Consider the following 26130-nt stretch of genomic DNA (forward strand, 5'->3'; position numbering starts at 1 on the left):
TCATTCCAAAACACAGATCTACTTAAAACCCTTCAGGAATTTTTAAATCCCTGGAGGGAAAAATCCAAACTCTTCTACACAGTATGCAATGTCCTTAGTTCATTGGCCCCAACCTATATTTTCACAGCCACTCATGCCTGCTAAGCCCTGAGTCTATATTTTTCAAACTAGAATACTTGTAGAGTGGCCAGAGTCACAGAGCCACAGGATAGACATCACCCATGTTCTTGAAAGTTTAATTTTATTTACATATCTAGGATTTTTTAAAGTAGTCAGCTGGTAAATAAGTTAAAATACCATTTTTATACTACACAAGTTATACCTGTGACGTCTGAATGGGAATACAGGTACAGAGCCTTACAGGGGCAGATATGGGTTTCAAGGAGACTGACACATCTGTGATTTGGAGAGCCAACCATAAGAAACATGTACAAAATTGCAAATCCAAAATTAGATACAAAAATGAATATTCGTTTGTAAAGAGAAAAAAGTCACCACATATTTTGTACTTAAAATTTTGACAAACACCACAAATATACAAAATCCAGAAATAACATAACTGTATTATTAGTTGTCAGACATACTTCTCTAATTTTTTTCGCAAAATGTTTGTATACTTTTTGATCACCTTTTTGCATGGTATCAATTAATAAGATGTTCTGTGGAGAAACCTGAATGATAGATGAGTACTTCCTCTAACATGGTCAATTGAAATTTGTTCCTATACTCATAGATGTTCTCACTGTTTGTAGTATTGCTACAGATTTTTCACAACAAAGACAGAATTCTCATAAATTCTACTTTATGTGAGTTTTTAAATTAAAAATAGGTATATTAAGCATTTATAATTTAATATACTAGATATCTTTCTGATAAAAAGAGAAATAGGGGTATGATAATTGGAAGCATTTTTCTTAGATAACCTTCTGGCTATGTACATTTTAAACTTTATTTTTCCTCTAGTTCTTCTGTGTCTGGACCCAGTTGGACATTTTCATATCATTGTATAACCTCTGACCCTGCATGTCCTTGTCACTGATGCCATAGGAGGTGGTACAGTGGGTGATGGCTAATAATGACTTCATGATAAGTGGAAGCGCCTGCAAGCCACACAAATATTTCCCACACACTCCAGCAAAATTAAATCCCATCTGCACTTCCCCTTAACCACACCCCAAATTAACAGTCCTTCCAATATACCCAATGCAAGAGCGGTTATGCCAGAAGGAAAATTGAGATTGAAAAGAGAGTGGCCTTAGCTAATCGTTTTACAAATTTAACAAAAACTCATGACCAGTTGAACATATTGCTGGGGCCACTCCTGGCCTTGGAAGGGGCCATGCCAGTGAGTGGCCCTGACACGTAAGCTTCATTACCTTCAATGGTACATCTACCTCTAGTTCATTAAAAGAAAGACCACACTTCAGTGGCTCCTGATAATTAATACAAAACGTTTTTTAACATATACTCATAGTGTAGCCTTCAGTGCTTAGAGTCAATCCATTCTTTTCCTCCTTTGATCTCCCTACTTACTTCTTTTTCTCTCCCCTGGGTCCTGCTCCATCCTGCTACTGCTTCTTGTGGTCATGGATAAATATGCCGATTTCTGTCTCCATTCTGAAAGGTTACTGGTGAATCCTTACACCCTCAGAACAGAGCATATATAAGACACACAAATGTTATTCTTGATAATATTGATTTTTCTCTCATAGCTTTAAATATTAGTATTTTGATGTACTGAAAGACTTCCCCCTGCCTTGCAAAGAGGTTGAGATAGAAAAGAGAACAGAGCCATATCTCAAGTGAAAATACATAGGAAAGATAATGGAAAACTCCAATGCATGTTTAGGATGAAACAGAAGAAATCAAAGAATCTCCATCTTAGCATTGGGCCTTTTCAAGCTGCAACTTCAGTTCACCAGAATTACCCATTCGTTCTTTGCCACTTTTCTAAGTGGAAAAATCTGAGAAACACTGCTGTGTACATATTCAATTATACTACTAATAGTATTATTTCATATTTCACTCTTTGTTTTTTTGTTTGTTTGTTTTTTGAAGAGCATTTCCCATCTCTGTCAAATGATTTTTTACTCAACTTTCAAGGTCTAGTTCAAAGGTTATTATTCTGTGTTGTTCTATGTGACGTTCTCAGGACACTTCAGGCAAAATTAATTGTGTCTCTCTCTTCTTTTCTAATGCCTTTAACCCCTATTTTATCATTTAGAAGATATCTTACAGTCAAATATTTATCTCTCATAGATAAATATTAGGTCATAATATTTATAAAAGCAATGTCTCATTCTTTTTTGTAATCCAGGAACCTATTCTGGCAGTGTTGTGCTGGTAAATGTTTAACAGCTGACTTCTGTGGTTAGGCGACAACTGACTTGGAGCATCAGTTAATTTCTGTGTTTTAAATGCTCCCAACATGGTAGCTTCCAAGCTACCAATGGAGAATCACTGACCACAGCATTGGGAAGAGATGCATACGGCACACCATTCTGGGGTATTTCTACTAGACAGATATAGTAGATGCATGAATAATAATAAAATGTAGCAAAATAATTAAGAAGTCATGAGTTTTGAGTATTTACTGCCTTTGCTTTTAATCTAGTTAATTGTAAGTATATATAATTTTATTTTTTATTTTTTTTTATTTGAGACAGTCTCACTCTGTCACCCAGGCTGGAGTGCAGTGGCATGATGTCAACTCACTGCAACCTCCATCTCCCAGGTTGAAGTGATTCTTGTGCCTCAGCCTCCCAAGTAGCTGAGATTACAGGCATGTACCACCACGCCTGGCTAATTTTTGTATTTTTGGTAGAGAGAGGGTCTCACCATGTTGTTGAGGTGGATCTCAAACTCCTGACCTCAAGATATCCTTCCGTCTCAGTTACTCGAAGTGCTGGGATTACAAGTGTTAGCCACCATGCCTGGCCTGTATAATTTTATATAATGGCTCTGTTTAATAACTGGTTCACCAAATTCTTGAAAATGTAACAATCGGTTCTCATAGAGCTAGTACAAACCAGCCCCAGCACAGTATTTTACATGGCTCCTTGAAAGTGAATATTGACAAATCACAACAGACATTTTCAGAGGATTCTAGAAAAAATTCATATTTGTAGTGGAGGAGGAACACTAATACTGACCCTTAAATTGATACTGATGTTATCCTCAGATAATCTGTTGCATTTATATGCAGCTTGCTATCTCTTCAATTCATAAAAATTCTCAAAATGTGTTGTTCATAGAAGTAAATCACAGAGTAACACAAAAACTGTTCATCATTCCCTGAGTTCTTTCAAGCTTGACATTTTCCTTTGTGTAGATATGAGGTCAAAGGGAGCAACTATGACTTTCCACTCACAGAATCTGGGCAAAATGATCTTTCATCAAAGCAGATGATAAAGAGAATAGATGTGGTATCAAGAATTGTTGGGATTTCCTCAGATAAAAACTCTTCTAAACTCATTATTGCAATTCTGCCACAAGTCTCAGATTATGCTTACTGGTCCTGTTGGAGACAATTGAAACAAGACGAGGCAAATAATACAGCTGTAGTGTGTTCCAAGAATAACAGAATGACTTACTGTTATCTGTCCCATGACATGTAATTAGATATTTCTGAGAGATTTCAGAATAAATTTTATTTTTTATTCTAAATGTTCATACCTGTAATCTTTTCTCTGTCATATAGTAAATATCTGTCTATAACAGACATTTAGAACCAGATAATGAAAAATAATTGGAAATTTTCTTTTCTCAAAGCTGTAACTTTTGAGTAAGATTTTAATAAAAGAATTCCATTTAAGTTTTTCTCTTATTTTGCAGTAGCTAAAGAGAAATTAATTAGTCATGTCATGAACCCAAGTTGTATCATATGTGTTTATAAAATTGTACTAATCCACCACACTAAATTGAGTGGATTTGCAAACATTCTATCATAGCCCTTCAGGTATTTAGAGTCAAGGAGAAAGAGAGATTAAAAAGCATCAGAAAATAAAGGACATACACTTAAGTGTGTTTCAATAAACTAAGGATAGTTACGTGAATTATTAGTATAAATTTCATGTGTTTCTTAAAACATAACAAGTTGGTTGAATTTCTGAGTTCCATTAAGGCATTACAGAGCGCAAAAAAAAAAAAAAAAAAAAAAAAAAATGTTGACTTAATCAGGGTCACCCTGGTAATTACTCTTATCATCTTAGCATTTCATTCATAAGAATTGGCCTGTGGTAGATTACAAACATAATAGTCCTTAAACATGAATTACTGAAAACTGGCCGGGTTAGGAAGTCTATGTTAATAGGGGAACAAAATGAATGGGAATGGATAAAAGCTAACTGCAACATGACACACAGGCTTCCTAAGAAATAAATAATGAGCTAATTCACCATTTCTGAGAAGCAGTAGTTTCATACGCAGTTCCTGGGGTGGATCAAAAGAACCACCTAAATATGAGCACACATCTATCCATCATCTAAAAGAAAAGGAAATGCTCAACTATACACAAAGGCTATGTTAAAACACCAGGCTTGTTCTCAGAAATCAGATGATCTTGGAGGCACTTTTCATTGACTTTTGTTTGGCCTGTGCAGACATATTTATGAATTGTAAGAGAAGCTTAGCTTTTCTCTGAGTCCTAAAATATTTGAAATGGAGATATCAAGTTCTCATTTGTTTAGATGAATTTTTAGTGGACCGAAAATGAAATGAAAGGTTTTAGGCCAAAGATATTTTCATGTATTAAACCCACCAGGAAATGAGTACTTTAAGTGACAGTCACCCCATAATACAAAGAAATTTTGTCTGATTTATCTGAAATGCTAAATCATGTACTACTTACAGTGGAAACCTTCTGTAAATTTTCTATAAGTTAATCAAATTTGCATCCTAAGAATCACTTTTCATTCATTTAAACTGTATTCATCTTAATCTCTGAAAATGTTCTGAAATTTTTGAAATTTATTTAATAATTATTAGACAAAGTAATAATTTCTTAGTGATGAGTGGTGTATTTTAATAATTGATTTACCTTTCTTTCCCACTAGACTATGAGTTCCCTGAAAATAGGATTTCAATATCATTTGACTTTGGATTTTCAGCATTGTGCACTTAAACTCACTATTTGAGTGAATGATTTCTTCGAAAAAGATACTGAATTCAATTTATGTTACTAATGTTAATATGCATAGAAAAAATATGGAACAATATACGTCAATCTACTAGCAGTAGTTTTCTCTAGAAATGGGATGGGGAAGGGGTATCAGGAGTATTTTACTTTCTGCTTTAGATATGCATGATTGTCTTCATCACAACCTTGTTTTACTACTTTTATAATAAAAATTATGAGGACATAAACAAGTAGCACCTTAAAGTTAGTAGATGAAAAACTTGGCAACTATCCAACTTTTTGTTGCTATTTATGGTAGAGTCTTCACTAAATTGTATTACCAGTTATTTTATTTTCTGAGGAAGAAAAATTAAATTTGAATACTTTTATAGTTAAGAACATGTCATTTTTAGTTCTTTTCTGATGTTTTGGATTTGTCTTCTCTTCACAGTTCTGTGTCTGCTTCTCTTTCTTCTAGAGTTACCAGTTTCCTTATTTAGCCATCATCACCCTAATAAGTGGCAAACAAGCACTACTGCCTAGATTCTAGGGAATTTCACTCCACATTTTACCTCATCTATTTAGAACATTATGATGTTCAGAATACTTTTGTAGACCCTCTATATGTATTAACATATTAATACACTGTGTACATATCCAACATCCCTAATCTATAAAACTAGAAAATGGTGAATTTAAATTTCTGTGTTCTTCCTCTAACTAGTATCATCATTATCAAGTTGTATGTTTACGACATTGCCTGTATTTTCCATTCACAAAGGCTTGTTTTGGTAAGGCCAGGGGAAAGAAAAAAAAAAAAAAAAGCAATGCTAACAGAAATGGTTTCGTAGTTAATAAAGCTACTTTATTAGCTTGAAATTGCATTTCATGATAGTAGTAGTAATTAACCACTTTGTCCATTTACACCAAAACACTTTTCTCCCTGGGAAACGAGCTACAATCTCCTTCAATACTGAAAATTCCCCCAGGTATCTGAGCACTTCATTCCCCACCCTTCTCTTCACGGCTAATAAAATTACCCTTTCTTTTTGATTAACTATTATAGTGTATCTCACATTTAACCTTTCCTTTTCATTCACACTATTACTGCTTAAATCCAGGACCTGAAATACAAACAACTTCAATAGCATGCTAATTGTGTTCAGTTTTTCTTTACATTGGGGCTAGGTTGTTCTACCTTCCCCTATTGCCATTCCCCTGGTAGCTGGTTTCCTACTCACTCCTCAACAAAATTTGATATCCCTTAAACCAGTGTTCAAGGTCCCTGGATACCTTTCAGCTTGGTCTATGACTGTTAGACATTCCATTTGTTCCAGTCTGGTTGCAATACTTGTTATTATTCCCCATTGAACAACTTACACTTCCCTTTCTCTGCCCACTTTCTTATACCATTTATATTCATAAGTTGCCTTCAGTTCACCTTTATCATCTGTCTATTAAAATCATATTATTTAGACCTTTAAATTATTTGGGGTTCCATGACCTTCTAGAAGCCATGCTTTATTTCCATTATAGCTGGGTTCTCTCCCCTATGAATAGCTTTCTATTTATTTGAACAATCTTATGTCACTTACCACTTGTTTTCTTGTATCATCATTTATGTAGCTCTCCTCCCATTACTTTCTTTATTTCCTGTTTGTCAAGTAATGTGCTCAATGCTGAGGGAAAAGTGGAAAACAAAAAGCAGTTTGCTCCCTCTTGAGACAGCGTCCATGGTAACGTATATTCATAAATATTTAAAATACATAATTATATATATGTTTTTAATTCTTTTCTAAACTTTTACTTTAGGTTCAGGGGTATATGTAAAGGTTTGTTATAAAAGTAAATCTGTGTCACGAGGGGTTGTTTAACATATTATTTCAGGTATTAAGCCTATTATTCGATATTTTTTCTGTTCCTCTCCCTCCTGCCACCTCCACCTTCAAGTAGACGCCAATGTCTGTTGTTCCCTTCTTTGTGTTCATGAGTTCTCATCATTTAGCTCCAGTTTATAAGTGAGAATATGCAGTACTTGGTTTTCTCTTCTCACGTTGGTTTGCTAAGGGTGATAGCTTCCAGCTCCATCCTTGTTCCCACAAAAACACAAACAAACATGATCTTGTTCTTTTTTATGTCTGTATACTATTCCATGGTGTATATGTATCACATTTTCTTTATCCAATCTGTCATTGATGGGCATTTAGGTTGATTCCATGTCTTTGCCATTGTGATCAGTGCTGCAATGAACATCCACATGCATGTGTCTTCATGATAGAATGATTTCTATTCCTATGGATGTCATCCCCAGTAATGGGATTGCTGGGTTGAATGATAGATCTGCTTTTAGCTCTTTGAGGAATCACCATAATGCTTTCCGCAATGGTTGGACTAATTTACATTAGCATCAACAGTGTATAACTGTAACTGTTCCCTTTTCTTGGCAACCTTGCCAGCATCTGTTTTTGTTTTGTTTTGTTTTGTTTTGTTTTGTTTTGTTTTGCCTTTTTAGTAATACTCATTCTGACTGGTATAAGATGGTATCTCATTGTGGTTTTGATTTGTATTTCTCTAATGATCAGTGATAATGAACTTTTTTTCATATGCCTGTTGGCCACATGTATGTCTTCATTTGAAAAATGTAAGTTCATGTCCTTTGCCCACTTTTTAGTGGGGTTGTTTGTTTTCTTCTTGTAAATTTAAGTTCCTCATAGACACTGAGTATTAGACCTTTGTCAGATGCATAATTTGAATTTTTTTCTCCCATTCTATAGGTTGTCTGTTTTCTCTGTTGATAGTTTCTTTTGCTGTGCAGAAGTTCTTAAGTTTAATTAGATCACATTTGTCAATTTTTGCTTTTGTTGAGATTGCTATTGTTGTCTTTGTCATGTAATCTTTGCTCATTTCTATGTCTAGGGTGGTATTGCCTAGGTGGTTTTCCAGGGGTTTTATAGTTTCGGGTTTTACATTAAGTTTTTAATTCATCTTGAGTTGATTTTTGTGTATGGTGTAAGGAAGCAGTCCAGCTTCAATCTTCTATGTATGGCTAGACATTTATCCCAGCACCATTTATTGAATAGGGAGCCTTTTCCTCGTGGTTTGTTTTGGTCAACTTAAAGATCGGATGATCCTAGCTATGTGGCCTTATTTCTGGGCTCTCTGTTTTGTTCCATTGATCTATGTGTCTGTTTTTGTACCAGTACCATGCTATTTTGCTTACTGTAGCCTCGTAGGCAATCCCATTCACAATTGCCACACACACACACACACAGACACACACACAAACACACACACACACATCCCTAGACATACAGCTAACCAGGGAGGTGAAAGACCTCCCGGGGCTGAAGTCTACCTGATCATGGTGGATTGGCTTTTTGATGTGCTGTTGAATATGGTTTGTAGTATTTTGTTGAGGATTTTTGCATCGATGTTCATCAAGGATATTGTCCTGCAGTTTTCTTTTGTTGTTTCTCTGCCAGGTTTTGGTATCAGGATGATGCTGGCCTCATAGAATGAGTTAGAGAGGAGTACTTCCTCCTCAATTTTTTTGAATAGTTTCAACAGAAATGGAACCAGCTCTTCTTTGTACATCTGGTAGAATTTGGCTGTAAATCCATCAGGTCCTAGGCTTTTTTTGTTGTTATTGGTTGGTAGGCTATTTATTACTGACTCAGTTTTGGAGCTTGTTACTGGTCTGTTCAGGAAATTTATTTTTTCCAGATTCAGTCTTGGGAAGGTATATGTGTCCAGGAATTTATCTATCTCTTCTAGGTTTTCTAGTTTGTATGCAAAGGTGTGTTTGTAGTAGTTTCTGGTGGTAATTTTTATTTATGTGAGGGCCAGTGGTAACATCCCCTTTGTTACCAAATAAACATTTCTAATTATGTTTATTTGGATCTGTTTTCTTCTTTATTAATCTAGCTAGTGGCCTATATATCCTATTAATTTTTTCAAAAAAACAACTCCTGGATTAATTAATCTTTTAAATTTTTTTGTGTATTGATATCTTTCAGTTCAACTGGAATTTTGGTTATTTCTTGTCTTCTGGTAGCGTTGGGGTTCATTTCTTCTTGCTTCTCTAATGTTTGAGTTGTGATGTTTGGCTATTAATTTCAGATCTTTCTAACTTTTTGATGTGGGCATTTAGTGCTATGAAGTTCCCTCTTAACACGACTTTACCTGTGTCTCAGAGTTTCTGGCATTTTGTATCTTTGTTCTCATTAGTTTCAAAGAATTTCTTCTAATTTCATTATTTACCCAAAAATCATTTAGGAGCATATTGTTTAATTTCCATGTAATTGCATGGTTTTGAGCAATTTTCTTAGTCTTGACTTCTGTTTTTACTGCACTGTGGTTTGAGAGTGTGTTTGGTATGATTGTGGTTCTTTTGCATTTGCTGAGGATCGTTTTATGTCCAATTATGTGGTAGATTTTAGAATATGTGCCATGAAGAGTGTATATTTTGTTTTTTTTGGGGGGGTGGAGAGTTCTGTAGAGGTCTAGCAAATACATTTGGTCCAACTTTGAGTTCAGGTCCTGAATATCTTTGTTAATTTTCTGCCTCAGTGGTCTATCTAATACTGTCAGTGGAATGTTGAAGTCTCCCACTATTGTTGTGCGGGAGTCTATGTCTCTTTGTAGGTTTCTAAGAACTTGCCTTATGAACCTAGGTGCTCCTGTGTTGGGTGCATATATATTTAGGTTAGTTAGGTCCTTTAGGTGAATTGAACCCTTTACCAATATTTAATGCCCTTATTTGTCTTTTTTAATCTTTGTTGGTTTAAAGTCTGTTTTGTCTGAAATTAGAACTGCAACTTCTGTTTTTTTCTGTTTTCTATTTGCTTGGTAGATTTTCCTCCATCCCTCTATTTTGAGCCTATGGGTGTCATTATGTGTGAGATGGGTCTCTTGAAGACAGCATACAATTGGGGCTTGCTTTTTTATCCGGCTTGCCAGTCTGTGCCTTTTAAGTGGGGCATTTAGCTTGTTTACATTCAAGGTTAGTATTGATATGTTTGGATTTGGTCCTGTCATTGTGGTGTTAACTGGTTGTCATGCTGGCTTGTTTATGAGGTTGCTTTATAGTGTCGCTGGTCTATGTATTTAAGTGTGTTTTGTATTAGCTGATAACAATCTTTACTTTCTCTATTTAGTGCTCCTTTCAAGATCTCTTGTAAGGCAGATCTGATGGAAATGAACTCCCTCAATGTTTGCTTATTTGAAAAAGATCTTATTTCTCCTTTACGTAGGAAGCTTAATTTGGCTGGACATGAAATTTCAGTTGAAGATTTTTATATTTTTTAAATTATTAATTAGCCTTTAATTGGCTGATTTGGACCATGCCATGCCTTAACAATGACAAACAATATCTTGTGTTTTTTAAGGATTTATTCATTATCTGGTTTCAGGTATTGTGTGGTAGGAAGTTCTTCAGAAATTACCAGACCCTAGAGGGTCCTTGTTCTTACACACTCCAGCCCCCATCCTGGTTCTCAGTCCCTGCAAGCTTCACACACATGTGAACAAATGCGGAGAAAAATTACTTGTGACCCAGGTCATTTACTTGGTCTCTTTTTTTGTCTTAATTTCGTTAAGCTGATTATTGATTACAAAGAAAACCTTTGGACTTTGTGGGGAGGGGAAATGCTGGCCAATATTTCATGAAAACCATTCCCTGTCCTCTGGATCATTAGTAGAAGAAACAGACATGCAATCCTGTAAGCCTACCGAAGGTGAGATTGATGAATTTTAGGTAACCTGTGGCAAATGGTGAAAATCAGAGATGATGCTCACCTGCTCCAGCTTGAGGCTACAGATGAAGTTAAAATGGAATAAAAGATAATGTGGCCAAAGAAAAGAAAGTCATTTAGTTCACTTTTTTGTTGTTCATTAATTCAATAAATATTAAGCACCTTCTAAGTGCCAATTGCTGAAGTAGACACTAGAGATACAGTAATAAAAGTAGTACCTGATACTAATCCTTGGTGCTAGTAAAAAGAAAAAGTACAGGGATGAAAAGGGAAGCTAATGAGAGAACAGAGAAACAGAGAAGAGAACTTTAACATTAATCTAGACTGTAATATGATTGGAAGACATAGGGATATTTAGAATATAAGTTGAAGAGTTCCAATGGGAGAACTATTTATGAAACCATTGTTCCATTGCACTCAGTAGTACCAAACAGTCCACAAGAATTGATACATATTTCATATTTCAATTGATACATGGCTTACTACAAGCATGGCTTTCAATCTACTATTGCTAAACTTTCAATTTTGACATATATTTTTCATTAAGAGGTGCTGTTCTCTCTTGCAATACTGATTGACCAGCTGCCAACCACATGAACTACATTTGGACCACAATTGGCAGAACATATTCTAATGTGAAAGATAATGCAGCAAGTACTTCTTTGTAATTCCATCTTCAAAATGAAAGTAAAAAATAAGCACCAAAAAAAAAAAACCGACCAACTTTCAAATTAAATGTTCCAGTGGATCCGTGGGGGTCTCTGAAATGTCTTTTGCTTTGCTATCTGAAGGAGAGGTGAAGCTGTTTATATTGTGCTGCCACTTCAGCAGTGAGTCAGGAACACTTTATCCTCCTGTGGCATGAATACAGGGGGTGATTGCAGACAAAACAACCAGTCACAGCAATTATTACATGCTCTTTGCAACTCTGTGCCGTGCCTCTTGGCAAATAGGATTTTATGATAAAAGCATCAAGATGTAGATATATCACCAGTGATGTGAATTGTTGTTAAGTAGATTTATAAGGTACAAATGTGTGTATGCCCTTGGATGTGAATTTACCCCCACGACAGTGTTTTCCAGTGTGTGGTTTCCAGGTGACTTGTATCACTAGAAAATTCCTATTTCTAGGCTCCTTCTACAGAGATTCTTATTTCTCAGGTCTAGTGTGGGCCCTGGGTGTCAGCACTTTGAGTAAGTCCTCAGAGGATTCTAATGCAGATTGAAGTTTAAAAGCTATGGACCTAGAAGAAAAAGAATCACTTCCAATCAGTCAACATAACTAAATTGTTAACAGAAAACTATAATTTTATATATTCAGCAGTATAAAGTATATATGATATTCTGGAAGAATGTAAAACAAATATATTGAGAGTATTCATAGTCTACCCTACTATGTTTTTAACAAGTACATGCTGGATCTTCTATATTCACTTAGAAAAAGAAAACAATATACAGAGACCTAATAAAGAACCTGGTTCTGAAAGGGAAAGAAATACCTTTTCTGAAAGTCTCTGAGCATCTTTTCTCTTCTGACCTTGTCAGTTCTGAAAGATGAATGGCCTACAGGCAATCCCAGGTGGTCTTCCTAGACTGCAATTCTCCCTGCCCTTAAGTATGTGAAGTTAACTGAAGCTCCAGACAGCTCATCACCAGATGAATTTCTCAAATAGTTCCCTCTGCTGTCCTGGGACCTGCCAGAGATTCCTTGGGAGATGCCTTTAGTAAACTGGATATGGGAGATTTACATAGCAGCATAGTGGGAGAGAGGTTTTGGCAGAGCCTCTTCAAGAGAGGTGTTGAAAGAAAAGCTGAGATTTATGTTACTCAAGTAGTAGTAGATTTATGACCTCAAGTAGTGTTTGCTTTGAGTTCTTAGGTGTGAAAGGCAACTTTTGCCTTTCTAGAAAGAAGAAACTTGTAAGTCTTGCATACCATGTTTGCTGTAAGTCAGCTAAAGGGGAAAATGCAACTGGACATTCATACAAATAAAGTAAGAAATTAATCTTAAATCCTTTTGTTAGTCACATTTGGATTCCTTTGTGAAGCTGTCTTTAAAGCAGAGTTATACTGATTCAGTAAATAAATATACCTACATTTTATGAAGCAAACTTGGGATTCATGTTAATACAAATGACAGAAATCCGATGTAAACTGCCATGGCTTAAGCCTTAAAGCTTAAATAAGTTGTCTGTGAATGACTGGCTTCAATCATTGCTGAATTCAGAGGTTCAAGATGTCACAGCATTCTGACTTTCACCATCTAGGTGTTGAGCCGATGTTATAGAAATCAGTCATTTCATCACTGTAAGATGCATCCCTCAGGGTGGCAAGACAATGACTGGTGGCTTCAGGTTCTCATCCTTTCAGCCTACCAGTCCAGAAGAAAGATAGTTTCTCTTTTCAACAGTTCCAGCAGAAGTTCTAAATAGGAGTCCTGTTGGGTGCATGGATTCAATATTCACCCCTGAACTTATCACTGTGGATAGGAGAGCAGATAACATTGATTGTCCAGGTCATATGCCCATGGCTGGAGCAAGAGCAGGGAAGAATGAGGTCAGTTATGATGAAATCACATGGATTTCAAAGGAAATTCTAAAGTGCTGTTACCAGAAGAACAAGGAATAAATGTCATACTGGCAACTGGCATCTATGTCTGTTACACAGGTACACCATAATTAGTAAGTAGTAAGGAAAGTAGCAGTGGGCTTTTTGTGCATTCACCCTTGTGATTGTTGTCTACTTTAATCTGGTATGGATGGTCATTTTGGCCAGAACACCTTTAACCACTTTTTCTTGCCTTAAGACTTATACTATTTGATAAGTGTGTTATACTTTAGTGCAAAGTGAGACCAACATTAAGACAACTCTTCTTGCCCTTGACTAACAGTAACAGATCTGCTGTACCATTAATTTACTTGGTTATTTCTCTTCTGTGGGAAAAAAAAATTGGATATGATGCCACTTGATACCTCTTTTTTTCATAGAAGTCTGATAATTTGGAAACTGTTTTACAATTATTTTTTAATCCTTAAATTCCCAGGATTTTGGTGATAGATGTCATTCAGATAAATTGGTTGTTAGTGAAAATACTGCTATCTGAGCACACGACCCTTAAAAAAATGATTATTTTCTATTTCTTCACATCTTGTTAGCTCTTCAGATTCACTATGATTATTTAAATATATGTATAGTGAAATCGAATTCTTCTGGTGCAGAAAATTTTTTCCTTCACTTGTTTAACTATTTCCTACTCTCTGTCTCTCTTACACCCCCAGGTCTCATGCTTTCTCCCTGTATAATTATTTGAGCAGCTAGAATGCTAAAATTTTCACCCAATAATTGGGCCTGTCTAAGCCTTAGTGATCAAAGTATGTCATGTTTAAGAAAGTTTTAGAAGAAATATAATGTTTCTAACTTTAATTTTTAAGGCTTATAGTTATGGCATATTGACTATGATTTCTTCCCCATGGATGGCAAATGATGCTCCTATCTGTATAAAGTTAACTGGTTTACATTATTTCTGAGTAAGTCCCAGCAATTGTTTTTGTCAGGCTACCACTGGTGTATGGTTTTGTAAGCTGGCCTTGATCCTAAAGAGTAGGGCTAGGAATCCAACATGTGTCCAGTTCTATTTCTCAACCCTCTGAACTATGTAACTTTCTTAGTGCTGACATACTCACTGGCCCGCATTGTTTAATCAGCTGATCACAGAAAAAAGAATTTGCCAGATAGCTTCCATTTACATATGACTTTTCATTTTAGAAAATACTTTCATGTACATTATCTCACTTGATTCTCATAACAGATGAAGTCTTATTGTCTTAAATTTGCAGGTCAAGAGTAGAACTTAGGTACCTTAATGATTTGCACCAGGTTACATAACTAAGAAATGACAGAGTCAGGTCTTTGACTCTGAACTGTCTGTGTTCTTCCAATCACACTATTGCCTGGAATCCATTCCAGCATTTGCAGACTGTGAGACAGAGCTAAGCATGTGTGAAAGACCCACTGCCATTGTTCACATCCATCAAGACATCTTTAAAGCTGAAGAATGTGCCGTCATCTCAGTTGGAAGGCATGGGAGCCTCATAGAAACTGAGACACTAGGAAGCCACTGAAAGAGGAATGAACCAGCAGAAGACATTTTAAAGGATATTAAGCCTACTGAATACCACTGCTTTGACGTCTAAATCTTTGAAATATTATTTAAGGGGTACTGACTTTGAGTACAAGTTAGTTCTTGTGCTACCTGTACACAATTCAAATAAAATAAGTATTTTAGTTGAATGTCATTTCATTTGAAATATGTTTAAGTTTGAATACTTTCAAGCTTATTCATTCCCAGTTTGCTAATATGTAAATGAGGGTTTACTTTTTCTCTTAATCCCTTTTTATATGTTTTCAAATTTCAATAGAAATTAAAGCAAATATTTCCGTATCAGAAACAGACACAAACCAATGCTTTGGATCCCTAAGAGCAGTTATTTAAAGTCAGTTAACTTATTGTTGGAACTTTGAATTACTAAAGGAAAATATTTTATCTAACCTCATTTTTGTGTCATTTCTAGAATGTCAATAACAACTGTCACAAATGATATTTTTGAAGAGCTATAATGTAAAATGGCATTAGGTTGTCATTTTCACTTACTAGCAAGTAAGATATGACTTGAATTCTAAACGAGGCCTCGCCTACTGTCTTTCCCTTGGTGGTATTATTTTTCTCTCAATTTCCTCACGATGTTGTATTTACAAAGTTAAGTACAGAAAATCCAATTTGAGAGGCTGGAAACAGATCAAATGGTTTAATGAGCTCAGCTTTATTTATATTAGGTGGAGAAATCAAAGCTGAGACTAATAATTTCTGTGCCCATAAAAGAATAAGAGACCTAATTAAGCCCACTCAGTGAACCAGGTTAGAGACTGCTTATCTTCCACATTTCCTGTGTGAAATAGTCCTGTCTCATCTCATCAGCTTTCATGTGAATCTTTACCAAGGAAGTGCAAATAGAGGTATCTGGCTATCCTGAAAGGATAGCAGTGGTAGATACAGTGTGATTGCATGCCTAAATTATTGTATCTGGTGTGACACAGACACACAGTGATCCTTGTCCTGGCTTTTGAGAAAATACCTAGGCAGATATGAACTCTGTTTCAAAAGAAGACTGGTGCCTAGATAGAAGGCATCATAATGTCTGCATCTGGAACAGCTGTAACATTTGGAATTCAGATCTAGCTGCTTCGTGTGAGCAAAGATATCATACATCAGAGAAACAGCCAATGACCGTCAACTTGTAACTGATTGCCTGCCTGTAAGAATGGGTCAGCACCATATTAGCATAGTCTTCAGTCAAGAAAGGTGGCAATTGAGAGTATCAATATAGTGACACAGATTCTAAAATCATACAAACAAATAATAGAGCATGCAACTTGAAAACTTTTTGAAATTGAAAAAACACAGTGGAATACCTGATATAGTTACTAATCACAGTCCTCCAAACAATTTTATTTTGAACTAGTTAAAATAGCATAATCATTATTTTTCTTCTAGCTTGATCTGCCAGATTCAATTGTAGCAGATGCTATCCAGTGGATTTATCAATGTAATCTAGGATCTGTGATGACAGATCTTCATGAGTAGAATTTATAACTGAGGAAACCTAGTATTTGTGCTAAATCCAGACTTAGGCTTAGGTACATCCAGCTGCTCAGAGTGTCAGTGGAGCCCAAGTGGTGAGACCACTAAATTTATCATCAGGGAGAGTTTAATATGAGCTCCAAAAATTCTCTATGGCTTTTTGCTGCAGGAAAAAAATATTTCAGTAAAAGATGTGATTCCAAGGCTCAGTAGGTTACCTACTCCCTGTGCTTTAAGGTTTCTGGGGGAAAAAAAAAAAGCGTCTAAGCAATTTTCTAAGTTCTAGAGACATTTGTAGTCTTATTTGTGTAACTCCTGTAATCAAGGCTAAATGCAGACAGCTAAGAGTTTGGTTTGGCCTGTATTTACTTGAAATGGCTAGCACCCATTTACAGGCTCATAAATCTTTCAAGTGTTTCCACCACGTGAGTTTATGGAACCCCACCCCCTACTCATGAACAACTAAAATTGGGTCACAGATAAGCTTGATTACTTGTGAGGAAACAATTTGGGGGAGATGAATATGTAATTTAGTTTCCCTTAATGTGAGGGATGAATTTGTTCCAACAGGTTTACAAGTTACAGTTTTAGCCTGCAGCTTTCTGTGTTGCTATTTTAAAATGTCATATTTAAAGGAGACACAAGAGCTAAAAATAAGTAAATTTAGGTGTGAAGTCCTAGGACCTTGGGGTAGGATATTTGCGATCCTATGGCTCTTTCGATGACTATGAAGCCCACAGTTGTCTCAGGACTTACTTCTTTTTGTGAGTGGGTTAAAATAGAAATGATTGATTTTTCCCCATTGAAGATTCCACAGATAAAAACTAATTATCTTAATGGAAAATTGATGCTTAAACAGAAACCTTTCTTTATAAACAAATGTATATTGAATTTTTGCAGTTAATAAAGCTTGTGCTTATATATTAAAAACACTCTTGTGATTCAAAACACCATAATGTGTAGCTAAACCATGAGTTTTATACAAGTGCTATGTACTTTGAGTAAGAAGATTAATCTGTAGCAATTCACAAGCTGAGTTAGGGGTAAGATACCAGAGCCGGATGAAAAGCAAGGAGGTCCTTGTGATAGTGTAAGGAAGTGAGGAAGGTGAGGTGATAAAGTGGGAATGGAAAGGAAAGCAAATACCTGATACCGGAGATTAAGTTATTGCTGTGTAGTCAAATGAAAAGGTATATATGTGCTCTCTTTTCTTTTGTTTGGTTTTTGAGTTAGGGTTTCTTTTCCTGAATTGTTTAGTTGCCAGAATACTGGGTGAAAGATATTTGGAAATGCTCTCTGGTAAAAGGTTTGGAAATACACCATATCCCCATCCATGGTTTCTATTTCAGAATGGCAAAAGGATCCTGGGCCACCCAAGCTCCAGGGCTGGCATGGTGGGCAGGGAACTCAGGGTCCTAGCAGTGTTTTCCCCTGAAGCCATGAACAAGGCTGTTGTAGTTACGTTTCCTTTTTCGAAAGTTCAAGTGGCTATGCTGACAAGAGAGAGGATGAAAGCAGGGAGTATCACTAAAATGCTTCTAAAATATTAATTTTGTTTATTTTTGTGACCTAAATGTAATAACTGATGTATAGTAACTTGTAACCTACCTGTAACTGAACCTCAGTTCTCTCCAGTTCAAGTTTATCTTTTCATGTTTTTCATCTTAAATAACCACTATGTCTCAAACTTGAGTACACAGTAGAATCACTTGGAAAACTTTTTAAAAGTAGTACTGTTCCATAGGCTCAATCCTAAACCAATTTCTGCGCCTAGAGCCTTGGGGCCAAGCATGGCTAGGTTCTAAAATTTCCCCAGCTAATTCTAATGTGCAGCAGGATTGAGTTCCTCCTCTCTAGACATTCACACCTGTAACATCTGTTTATCTCAGTTGATTCTTGGTGATCTTAGCCATTTCTTCCATTGTATGGCCAGCCTGTCTGGTGTTGGATGACTTTGAGTCAGAGGAGAATGACAATGAAATTGAAGGTTTGGGCATTTTCAGCCTAAGGGAAGAAAGGAAGCATGTTAATAATATCCTGTTTTAGAAACAGAAGCAGCCTCTGTATGCCTGAATCATTTTAGTAGGTTAATAAACCCTAAAGTATTGCTCTATTAACTACTCTCCTTACTCTGCCAACATTTAGGATTTGGAAACATTAAACCCTTGTTTACATCCTCTGTAAGTCAGCATTGATTTGTTTCTCTTCTGGGATTTAGTTAAAAGCAATGCTCAGTTGCACACACATTTTACAAAACGGAACTACACAAAATGATTTAAAAATATAAATAAAATTCCTAATCCCTAAAAAATGCCCCTGATTGTAGGCATACTTCATAATGAAGGATCCAGGATTCCATCAAAATTTTTTTTGTTGTTAAAAAAGTTACTTTGTTATCTCAGAATACAAACTATATAGCATGTGCGTTCTCTCCATAAGGTTTAGAATGCAGCTTATTGCTTTAATGGGTTAAAGTTAAATCTTTCTTTTCAGTAGAAGGCATGCCCTTTAAATTCTTGCCAGGCTAAGTAACACATGAGACAATTTACATCCACTAAGATTTCGGTAACTTGATGCAATAGCCTTGGCAACAAAATTCTACCAAATGAAAAGTGTCAAATTGCGCAGAATGGTGTTCATAGCCAGTGGGCTCCTCATCCACTTCCCTGGGAATTGTGCCAAAGTAAAAGGCTTTAGAGTTTCCATTGGTTATAAACTGCAGCTTTTTGAGCTCTCTTTAGACTAGGAAAGTTGATTACCTATAGCAAGGTTCTCTGGCCAACACTGGCAACCTTGAGACCACTCCCAATCCATCTTCACAAAAGACCTGCCACACATTAATTACAGTATAACTCCTCTTCTGCATAATTCTCCTTCTCTCTAACATTTCCCTCCTTTTCTGTTCTGTTTTCCACTTACGCCTTCTCTTATTCACAGTTTCCCACCTCCTCCCTCATGCAGAATTGCATAAAAATCACATAAGTAGTCAAGGGGCAAAGTCGGGAGCTAGCATATTAGAGAAGCAATAATATTGCCTAAGGGCAAAAGGAAGATTTTTTTTTTTTAGGTCACGTCTTATCTAAGCCAAATAGTTGAGCATTTTAATACAAATTATCAAAATAGATGCATAACTACCATCCAAAAAGAATATGGGATTTAGTATAAAAATCAATGACCTTTGTGGGCATAGAGGTGAAATAACAGATATAATTACTTTTTAATACAAAAGATCATTTTTTCTGTTTGTGAGACATAAAGGAAGGGCATGCGTCAGAGAAACAGTTTGTTTCAGCTGATCTCTCAGGAGACTGCCACAGGCAAAAGACATAGCCGGTACAGTACCCATCTCCCCACCCTTCTGTTGCACATTCAGAGTTGCAGCCTGGGAACCAGGGGCATCACCAATAAGCAACAGTGAAAAGGGCTGCAAAACCCACACATTTTCATTTCCATTGTATTTATTCTAGTTACCTTCACTGATAACCAAAACAGAGAGGTGAAACAAAGCTGTTTTACGGTTGTTTCACTGTGATCAATCCAAAAACCATGAATATGCTGTTAAGAATAAGCTTGGCAGGTGAACTTCAACACGTGAAAGCATCTCAGTTCTCAACAAGGCAAGAGTGACAGACTTGAAGAGTCAGGCACAGTTTATTGCTGAGATAATAACCAAGAAAATGCCATCTAATAATAATGACAGTAATACTTAAGTGCTTACTACTCAGTGCTACAGTGAAATTGATAGTACTGTTATCATCACCATCCTCATTTTAAAAATGAGAAAACTGAGGTACAAAATTTACATAAAATTAATACAAAGTCCCACAGCTAGCAATACACAGCTTAGTTGGTATTGAACCTGCTCCAAGGTCAGCGCTTTGAACCGTTAGGCCATGGTTCTGTTAAGCTTTATGAAACTTCTGTGCCTTACAAACAAGATTAAATATTTGCAAATGCTTTAAACCTGAATAGCCTGATGCCAAGAAAGGAAATATGAAATATTTCATTTGAGCAAGGCGTAAAACAATGCCTTTCAAAAAAATAAGCCAGTCAAAGATCATTTCACTGCTTTGTTGCTTTGTAAATGTTAATTAAGCCTCCATTCTAAAATCCTGCCATTTAATTATGAAATAATATTTTTCTTCTATCTCAGTACAATTCCCTTTCCCTACATTCCAACACAATCCTGAAAAGTGAACAATTTCAAGATTAGACCTCTAGTCTTGATATTGAGGAACAGCAGGAAATAAGTACACACTATTAAGTAGACATGACTTTGGATTGGTACCTCCTTGGATTTCAGTTATGGAGAGAAAGTGGAATCTCTTGGGGAGGCTTCATGACACTTTAAACATGAGCATTCCTGAATCATAGGTGACAGAGCCATTTGAGTTGTGAGTGGATTTTGGAGGAGTGCCAAAAAGACTTGGCAGGTAACAAAAGTTGGTGACACCGAAGGCCTCAGTTAAAATGTGTAAGAAATAAGTAAGAATTTAATGTCTTCATAAAGATAAGCTAACCTCAGCTTTTATACTGCAATGAGAATAGGATCAGAGACCCACAGAACCAGAAACTAGTCCTTGCTGTCTAACTAGGTCGGGTGCAGTGGCTCACACCTGTAATCCCAGCACTTTGGGAAGCCGAGGCAGGTGGATCACTTGAGGACAGGCGTTCGAGACCAGCCTGCCTAACATGGAAAAACTCCATCTCTACCAAAAATACAAAAATTAGCCAAGTGTGGTGGTGCACGCCTGTAGTCCCAGCTACTCGGGAGGCTGAGACAGGAGAATCGCTTGAACCCAGGAGGCAGAGGTTGCAGTGAACCAAGATTGTGCCACTGCACTCTAGCCTGGGCAACAGAGCAAAACACAGTCTCGAAAAAAAAAGAAAGAAAGAAAAACTAACTAGAGGAAAGGAGCAATCTCTCCGTTCTTCATCTTCTAATCTATAAAACAAATAATGGACTAAACAATAGTTGCTAACCTCTTTGATAATCTAACAGATGGAGTCCCTGGACTCCTCATCCTACAGGTTAAAAACTTGTAGTTTAAATCCCTCAAACTCTTTGTAATGCCTACAGTGGTGATTTCTGTTAATTTGCAGTATTGAGAAGGTGAGATACAGTGAGTGTATTTCCTTGTTTGGCAAGATGGCAAGGCCAGCCCAGAACATTGAAAGATACCGAAACAGCATAAGAAGGAAAGTCAAAAAGGCTACTGGGCTAGTTAGCACAGGCACTCTGGAAGGAGGGCAGTCACTGAGGAGATGCCTCTGCTCTGTGCTGAAGGCAAACTGGAATGAACTGACAATTTTGCTTTCAGGGGAGGGGGTGATGAAGAGTTCAGTTTTGCTCTCCTGCTTTAGTATACTGTGCTTTATACATTGGTCCAGACTATCTAATCAGGATCTCATTAAGGGAAAGCTTAGCATTGTTTGAGTTCTCTTTCCCACAGCAGAGCTAAAAGTAAACAGCGGCCAAAGATAAACAAGGAGCATTGCTTTTTCCTGTGTTGTACAATAGTAAGTCTAATTTATTGACAATTATTGTTGGTAGTATAAATACTGAATCTGAGACGAACTTTGCAAAGAGCCTGCTGGTTTCTAAGCTTTACCAAGCCAGCAGACTTTCTTTTGTTGCTAAGGGATTTTTTTTTTTTTTTTTCCAAATCAGGATTTCTTAAATAGCAGGCTTTGTATACTGGAAGACACAAGTGACTCACTCGCTACTCAGGTCCAGCTTTTTTTTTTTTTTTTTTTTTTTTTTTAATTCTTTAAATCAATGAATGGCTGAACTTCAACTTTTCTGTGCTGTTGTTTCGTATAAAAGAAGTAGATGAGATAGATTTATGAGTAAAAGAATAGAGCTTCTGCTTCTGAATCCTTCTTTGGGGTCATCTGAGTCATGGTTTAGGAAATAATTCCTACAAAAATCCCTGAAACAATGGACCAATTCCACTATTCCCTCTTCTCCCTCATATCCAGCTATCCCCATAAACCCAGAGAGAGGACCTGACCCCATGGAAGCAAAGGTGCCCTGGAATATATTCCTAGTTTGTGAAACAAAATTGCATTTACCAAGATCTGCCTCACAGTTCTTTCTTGACTGATTGCTTATTTACTCCTGGCTATATTTACAAAAGACTTCAGACTGACTTTGATATCCTTAAAGTTGGTCTTGTTATCTTTTCATTTTGCTTTTTTTTTGTCTGGCCCAATGCACACCCTGCCCTAAGCACATTTTCTCAATAATAACGCCCATTTACACATGACCAGACTTATGTAACATACTAGATCTATCTTAGTCATGCTGCAATGTCTTGCCCTCCTCCAGTTTAAGACATCTCTACCATCAAGGACCAGCCTCTTTAAACACAACCTGTGCCAGGCAGATGTACCATGACACCCAACATGTCTGAGCCCAAGTCCAAGTGAAAACACTAGACTTTTCTTTTTTTTTTTTTTAATAGAGTCTTGCTTTGTTCTGTCGCCAAGGCTGAAGTGCAGTAGTGCAATCATATCTCACTGCAGCCTTGAACTCCTGAAGTCAGGGAGTCCTCTTGCCTCAACCTCTTGCGTAGCTAGGACTACAGGTGCACATCACCATTTGGCTAAGTTTTTTTTATTTTATGTGGAGACGGATTTTGCTATGTTGACCAGGCTAGGCTTGAACTCCTAAGTTAAGTGATCCTTCCACCTGGGCTTCCCAATGTGGTAGAATTACAGGCATGAGCCACGACACCTGGCCAAAGCATTAGAACTTTTTTCTTTAGGGTTTTTACAAAGAAATTTATCATATGTACAATTCCACTCCACATTCTACTCCTTCATATTATGAAAGTTGGTGTATATTTTTTCCGTCTTTTTATATTCTTCATGAACTACAAAGAAAATTAATGTATGCAAATGTACTTATGCTTCAGCAATTTGCCTGTTTAATCAACATAATGTCTTAGATGTGATTCCAAATGATATGCATACCTTTAGTTGACTCACTTAATCTATTACTTTTTATGCCAAGGTATGAATATGGTACAATTTATTTCTCTAATTTATTAGTTATTAATAGATAGAAACGTAGATTTTCCTGAATTTTTCATTATTATAAACAGTAGTTCAATGAACACACTTCCATAGACATATGTACAAAGTTTCTCTGGAACATGTAACTGGAAATGAAATTGCTTGGCTTCATGTAGATGTATCTTAAATATTAGTAAATATTGACAAATTACTCTAAAAAATGGTTGCAACAATTTAAACCTAACCAGCTATTTTGAAGCATATCCCCACAGCTTCACCAACACATGGTGTCTTGCTCTTTCAAATAGTTGTCCAACAATTTTTTCTAATAGGTTGTTTATTTTTTTCTTATTGATTTGTAGAAATTTTATTTATTTCATGAATATAATCATTTGTCAATTAAATATGTTGCAAATATCTGCTTCTAGTTTTCCTTGTTTTTTAAATTCTGTATATCAAATGAAGTATTCAGGTTTGATACAGTCGTATTAACCAATATTTTCCTCAACTTTTGATTTAGAAAAAAATCCCCCACAGTATTTCAATATCATACTCTCTTACAGTGTTTTGTAAAATATTTAAAGTTTTATTTTTTACACTTAGATATTTTATTCATCTGGAATGTATTTTGTGAATGGTGTCAAGGAGGGATCTACTTTTTAAAAATAATAACCAATTGTTTCAAGAGCATTTATTAGTAATATCTTTCCCCATTTACTTGTCATATACTAAAGTTACTATTCAAGTGTGGGTAAACTCTCTCTTCTGTTCCATTTGCTTATCCCTGCATCAACACCATACTCTTTTAATTGTTGTATGATATTTCTCCTTTAATCTGCTAATGATGAGATTATATTGATAGATATTCAAATATTAAAGTCTTTGAAATGCTTAGATAAACCCTTTTTTTTAGTCCACTGTTGGATTCAAATTATTAATACTTAATTCAGGTTTTTGCATGTATATTCTAAGCAAGGCCGGTTTATGATGATTCTTTCTCATATGTTTTTGGTATTTTGGTATCTAAATTATGATAACATAAAAAATGAAGTGGTAAGAAATGGTACCATTTTTTTAAGATGGGATTCTTTGTGCATAAAGATTTGTTTAACTTTTGCTCGTAAAACTATTGATTTTAGAGGTGTAGGGTGAATTTTGACTCTAATTTCTTCAGTAATTTTTGGTCTAGCCATGTTTTCTGTTTTTATTGAGTCACTTTTGAGAGTTCTTTTTATTTTTTGTTTTTGTATAAAATTTAAATTTTATGATCATGTGTGGACCTTTTTACACTTAACACAGTGGAAATGTTCATATTTATTCTTTCCCCAAAGGAAAAATTTCTGAATCATCACTATGTTGCACAGTAGAATAGGAATTCAGGTACTTAGTCAAGTTAAGAATGCAAATAACAGACAAGATTAACTTCCAAAGTCTGAAGTCATCAACATGATTATGTAGTACTCTATCTCAGGCTTTACCTAAAAATTCATTATTATTCAGATAAAGAAAGCCCCTACTCATATGTTTTTGAAAAGCCTCTGCCCCACCACAATTTCCTGAGATCTGTGAAGAAACTGCAGTCTTGTGATCAGAGTCATATAGTACTGGCAGTTTTGTAATCAAAGGAAAAAATGTCGACTGATTTTATATGTCAATCAGTTGTAGTCAGTTGATCTGATTAGAAACCTTGACAAATGCCTCATGGCGATTGCAAATAACTGCCAATCATATAGGGATGATACAGTAGCTGTTTTGGGATCAGCTCTTGTACAAGAGTAAAGGAACAAAAACATCTGTAAGTAAGGTATCAGAAAAATAATTGTCCACAACCAAAAAGACAAGAAAAGTAATCGAGGTTTCCAGGAATGTGTCCATGTGGTTCCTTCAAGGGGCTCCTCAGGGTGCTGTTGAATGTGTTCCAAGGCCAGCCTGTTGTAAGTCTCACTGATTTCAAACATAGTAAAATGCTGCTGCACTTACTGACAGATACAATCCCACTCCAATCTATCTCATCCGCTGATGGAAGTTCATCATTCTCCATGCTCTATGCAATGGTCCCGAAAACCTTCCTGTTACCATGGCCAGCGTTAAAGAGTCACTCAACTCTGAATAATCTGGTGGCTTTGGCATTTCAGAGAAAGCCACCAGAAAGTAAATCCCCTGGGTCACTAGGCTCAGAGAAAGGTGAGTGCCACCAGTCTGGAGCACCAGCTACTAGTGATTAAGAACCTTGTGACTGTGGCAGGTCATGCGCGGCCCTGGTCCCTGTGGCCGCTCTGGCACCCCCACCACCGGGCGGCCCCGCTTCTGAGAGTTCTTTTTAGAAAATAGTTTATAATCCAAGTATTCAAATATGTTAGCATTAGATGAGTCATATTATTTTCTGATATCTAAAGTTGTATCTCATTGTTCTTGTGCCTTCCTTCTTCTCATGATCAGTAATGCCAAAGAATGTTAGTATCTTGTCAAAGAATTAACTCTTTAAACAATTATATTTCATTTATGTGATCAATAAATTTTATTAACTGCTATATGCCAGACTGTTCTAACTAACTGGGTTTCTTTTTAAAAAGTAAAGATTAAACAAATCCTAGATCCCAGCA

The 26130-nt window shown here is 36.1% G+C and overlaps 1 protein-coding gene and 1 pseudogene across 4 annotated transcripts in view; one reads left to right on the top strand and one right to left on the bottom strand.

Annotated features, from left to right (window-relative positions):
* Window positions 1–26130, top strand: part of ADGRV1 (adhesion G protein-coupled receptor V1) — a 585058-nt gene that overhangs the window by 414136 nt on the left and 144792 nt on the right. The window lies entirely within an intron of this gene.
* On the bottom strand, window positions 25172–25669 carry LOC110743496 (annotated as a pseudogene).

This window comes from Papio anubis, chromosome 5, assembly GCF_008728515.1.
Source record: "Papio anubis isolate 15944 chromosome 5, Panubis1.0, whole genome shotgun sequence".
In the NCBI taxonomy this organism is placed as follows: Eukaryota; Metazoa; Chordata; class Mammalia; order Primates; family Cercopithecidae; genus Papio; species Papio anubis.